The following is a 5,301-nucleotide window of genomic DNA, read 5'->3' as shown; positions in this document are numbered from 1 at the left end:
GATGTCTATAGGAGTGTTTTCATGCATATTTGACTGCTGCCATCTACCCACCCCCTAAAACTACACAATCCAACCTCAATTCTGGACTATAAACCGCCAATTTTTTCCTTCGCTTCGCACCCTGCGGCTTGTCGAACGGTGCATCTAATTTTTCTATGTTGTTAGCCATCAAGGTTTTTTGTTCAGTCGTTTTTGTTCAACCCAAGCGGAAGACTGAGAAGGTGTGTTACTTTTTTATGCTATGACGCCATCTTTTGGATGACCAGCATTTCTTTCTTCATTCATCGCTCAGTGCAACGTTTGTAAGTTTTACAATATAACTAAAACAATCCGTGCTTACTAAAGCATCCCATGTGTGATGTGTGTAGGAGTGTTTTCATGCATATTTGACTGCTGCCATCTACCCACCCCCTAAGACTACCCAATCCAATCTCAATTCTGTACTATAAGTCGCCGATTTTTTCCTTCACTTCGCATCCTGCGGCTTGTCGAACGGTGCATCTAATTTTTCTATGTTGTTAGCCATCACGTTTTTTTGTTCAGTCGTTTTTATTCAACCCGAGCAAAAGACTGAAATGGTGTGTTATTGTTTGTGCTATGGCGCCATATTTTGGACAACCATCTTCTAGCCGTCCACAACGTTCCTTCCTTCATTTGTCGCTCCCAGCAACATTTGTAAGTTTTACAATATAACTAAAACAATCCGTGCTTACTGAACCATCCCATGTGTGATGTGTTTAGGAGTGTTTTCATGCATATTTGACTGCTGCCATCTACCCACCCCCTAAAACTACCCAATCCAATCTCAATTCTGTACTATAAGCCGCTGATTTTTTCCTTCACTTCGCACCCTGCGGCTTGTCGAACGGTGCATCTAATTTTTCTATGTTGTTCGCGAATGGCCATCACGTTTTTTGTTCAGTCGTTTTTATTCAACCCGAGCAAAAGACTGAAATGGTGTGTTATTGTTTATGCTATGGCGCCATCTTTTGGACAACAGTCTTCTAGCCGTCCACAGCGTTTTTTCCTTCATTCGTCGCTCCCAGCAACATTTGTAAGTTTTACAATATAGCTAAAACAATTCATGTTTACCGAACCATCCCATATGTGATGTGTGTAGGAGTGTTTTCATGCATATTTGACTGCTGCCATCTACCCACCCCCTAAAACTACCCAATCCAATCTCAATTCTGTACTATAAGCCGCTGATTTTTTCCTTCACTTCGCACCCTGCGGCTTGTCAAACGGTGCATCTGATTTTTCTATGTTGTTCGCTAATGGGCATCACGTTTTTTGTTCAGTCGTTTTTATTCAACCCAAGCGGAAGACTGAAATGGTGCGTTATTGTTTATGCTACGGCGCCACCTTTTGGACAACCATCTTCTAGCCGTCCACAACGTTTCTTCCTTCATTCGTCGCTCCCAGCAACATTTGTAAGGTTTACAATTTAACTAAAACAATTCATGCATACTGAACCATCCCCTGTGTGATGTGTGTAGAAGTGTTTTCATGCATATTTGACTGCTGCACATGTACCCACCCCCTAAAACTACTTTATCCAACCTCAATTCTGGACTATAAGCCACCACATTTTTCCTTCACTTTGAACCCTGCGGCTTGTAAAACTGTGCAGCTAAATTATGTATTTTGTTCGCTCATCACCATAAGGTTTTTTTTGTTCAGTCGTTTTTATTCAACCCAAGCGGAAGACTGACAAAGTGTGTTATTGTTTATGCTACGACACCATCTTTTGGACGACCAACTTCTAGCCGTCCAGAGCGTTCCTTCCTTCATTCATGGCTCCCAGCGACGTTTGTACGTTTTCCAATGTAACTAAAACAATTCTTACTTCCAAAAGCGTCCCATGTGTGATTTCTGTAGGAGTGTTTTCATGCATATTTGTAGGCGCTATCGTAATTTAATCAAGTTAGCGCTATTAACTAATATGCTAACACATTTACTCTTGATTTTAATTGTATTCAATATGTTTTTCTAACTTACTTACAGTTTGCAACCTTGTCAGCTGATATGAAAGCTGCTAGCTGATTGGAGAGCTGACTAAAAGCGGGGTAATGATGATCACTTCTGTTTTGTTTGATCCGCCGTTTTACTGCCCTGTTACAGACAACGTTTGGAAACAATTAAGGTATGTAAATAAACATTTACAGAATATTTCTGTGTAAACAACTCATTTCACAACATATATATCTGCGGCTTATAAGGGAAAATTGTTTTTTTACATTTAGTGGGTGCGTTTTATATGCTCTATAGTCCAGAAAATACAATTGTAATTTTACTCTAGTTTTTAATCGTAGTCAATATGTTTTTCTAACCTACTTACAGTTTGCAACCTTGTCAACTGATATAAAAGCTGCTAGCTGATTGGAGAGCTGGCTAAAAGCGGGTCAATGACGATCACTTCTGTTTTGTTTGATCCGTCGTTTTACTGCCCTGTTACAGACACCGTTTGGAAACAATTAAGGCATGTAAATAAACATTTACAGAATATTTCTGTGTAAATAACTCATTTCACAACGTATAAATCTACGGCTTATAAAGGAAAATATTTTTTGTTTTACATTTAGTGTGTGCGTTTTATATGCTCTATAGTCCAGAAAATACAATTGTAATTTTACTCTAGTTTTTAATCGTAGTCAATATGTTTTTCTAACCTACTTACAGTTTGCAACTTTATCAACAGATATGAAAGCTGCTTGCTGATTGGAGAGCTGGCTAGCGGGTCCATGACCATGATTTCTGTTTTGTTTGATCAGCCGTTTTACTACCTTGTTGCAGACACTAATTGGAAACAGTTAAGGTATGTAAATGAATAGTTACAGAATATTTCTGTGTAAATAACTCATTTCACGACGTATATATCTGCGGCTTAAAAGGGAAAATATTTTTTGTTTTACATTTAGTGGGTGCGTTTTATATGCTCTATAGTCCGGAAAATACAATTGTAATTTCACTCTAGTTTTTAATCGTAGTCAATATGTTTTTCTAACCTACTTACAGTTTGCAACCTTGTCAACTGATATGAAAGCTGCTAGCTGATTGGAGAGCTGGCTAAAAGCGGGTCAATGACGATCACTTCTGTTTTGTTTGATCCGCCGTTTTACTGCCCTGTTACAGACACCAACTGGAAACAATTAAGGTATGTAAATAAACATTTACAGAATATTTCTGCGTAAATAACTCATTTCACAAGGTCTATATCTGTGGCTTGTATGGAAAAATATTTTTTGTTTTACATTTAATGGGTGCGGTTTATAAACTCTATTGTCCAGAAAATACAATAGTAATTTTACTCTTGATTTTAATGGTAATCAATATGTTTTTTCTAACCTACTTACAGTTTTTAACCTTGTCAACTGTTATGAAAGCTACTAGCTGACTGGAGAGCTAGGTTGCGCAGCTGGCGGGTCCATGACCACGACTTATGTTTTGTTTGATCCGCCGTTTTACTGCCTTGTTACAGACGTTTGGAAACAATTAAGGTATGTAAATAAACGTTTACAGGATATTTCCGTGTAAATAACTCATTTCACAACGTATATATCTGCGGCTTAAAAAGGAATTTTTTTTTTTTTTTTTACATTTAGTGGGTTTGTTTTATATGCTCTATAGTCGAGAAAATACAATTGTAATTTTACTCTAGTTTTTAATCGTAGTAAATATGTTTTTCTAACCTACTTACAGTTTGCAACCTTGTCAACTGATTTGAAAGCTGCTAGCTGATTGGAGAGCTGGCTAAAAGCGGGTCAATGACGATCACTTCTGTTTTGTTTGATTCGCGTTTTACTGCCCTGTTACAGACACCGTTTGGAAACAATTAAGATATGTAAATAAACATTTACAGAATATTTCTGCGTAAATAACTCATTTCACAAGGTGTATTTCTGTGGCTTGTATGGAAAATATTTTTCATTTTACATTTATCGGGTGCGGTTTATAAACTCTATTGTCCAGAAAATACAATAGTAGTTTTTCTCTTGATTTTAATGGTATTCAATATGTTTTTCTAACCTACTTATAGTTTACAACCTTGAGTTGCTATATGACAGGACAGCTAAGTTGCGCAGCTAGCGGGTCCATGACCATGACTTATGTTTTGTTTGATCTGCCGTTTTACTGCCTTGTTACAGACAACATTTGGAAACAATTAAGGTATGTAAATAAACATTTACAGAATATTTCGGCGTAAATAACTCATTTCACAAGGTGTATATCTGTGGCTTGTATGGAAAAATATTTTTTGTTTTACATTTAATGGGTGCGGTTTATAAACTCTATTGTCCAGAAAATACAATAGTAATTTTACTCTTGATTTTAATGGTATTCAATATGTTTTTCTAACCTACTTACAGTGTACAACCTTGTCAACTGATATGAAAGCTGCTAGCTGACTGGATAGCTAGGTTGCGCAGCTAGCGAGTCCATGACCATGACTTATGTTTTGTTTGATCTGCCGTTTTACTGCCTTGTTACAGACAACGTTTGGAAACAATTAAGGTATCTAAATAAACATTTACAGAATATTTCCGTCTAAATAACTCATTTCACAACGTATATATCTGCGGCTTATAAGGGAAAATATTTTTTGTTTTACATTTAGTGGGTGTGGTTTATAAACTCTATTGTCCAGAAAATACAATAGTAATTTTACTCTTGATTTTAATGGTAATCAATATGTTTTTCTAACCTACTTACAGTTTGCAACCTTGTCAACTGATATGAAAGCTGCCAGCTGATTGGAGAGCTGACTAGCGGGTCCATGACCATGATTTCTGTTTTGTTTGATCAGCCGTTTTACTACCTTGTTGCAGACACTGTTTGGAAACAGTTAAGTTATGTAAATAAATATTTGCAGAATATTTCCGTGTAAATAACTCATTTCACGACGTATATATCTGCGGCTTATAAAGGAAAATATTTTTTGTTTTACATTTAGTGTGTGCGTTTTATATGCTCTATAGTCCAGAAAATACAATTGTAATTTTACTCTAGTTTTTAATCGTAGTCAATATGTTTTTCTAACCTACTTACAGTTTGCAACCTTGTCAACTGATATGAAAGCTGCTAGCTGATTGGAGAGCTGACTAGCTGGTCCATGACCATGATTTCTGTTTTGTTTGATCAGCCGTTTTACTACCTTGTTGCAGACACTGTTTGGAAACAATTAAGGGATTTAAATAATTATGTACAGAATATTTATGTGTAAATAACTCATTTCACGACGTATATATCTGCGGTTTATAGTCCGGTGCTATTCTAAAATTTGATTGGTGCGGCTTAATA

At 36.5% G+C, this 5,301-nt stretch overlaps 1 long non-coding RNA gene across 3 annotated transcripts in view; it reads left to right on the top strand.

The window, feature by feature from the left end:
• LOC133559919 (uncharacterized) overlaps window positions 1-4,830 on the top strand; it is a 92,508-nt gene extending 87,678 nt beyond the window's left edge. For 2 of the 3 annotated variants that reach the window (XR_009808334.1, XR_009808333.1), the window contains 4 exons: window positions 2,008-2,146; window positions 2,702-2,818; window positions 3,019-3,157; window positions 3,359-3,488. This is a non-coding gene — a long non-coding RNA (uncharacterized LOC133559919). Of the gene's footprint in view, window positions 1-2,007; window positions 2,147-2,701; window positions 2,819-3,018; window positions 3,158-3,358; window positions 3,489-4,715 lie in introns of those variants that run through there. The other variant, XR_009808335.1, reaches the window with a different exon arrangement.
• Window positions 4,831-5,301: the final 471 nt, after the last annotated feature.

This window comes from Nerophis ophidion, linkage group LG10, assembly GCF_033978795.1.
Source record: "Nerophis ophidion isolate RoL-2023_Sa linkage group LG10, RoL_Noph_v1.0, whole genome shotgun sequence".
NCBI lineage: Eukaryota > Metazoa > Chordata > Actinopteri > Syngnathiformes > Syngnathidae > Nerophis > Nerophis ophidion.
Note: the sequence above shows the minus strand (reverse complement) of the source record. Positions and strands in the feature narration are given on the sequence as shown.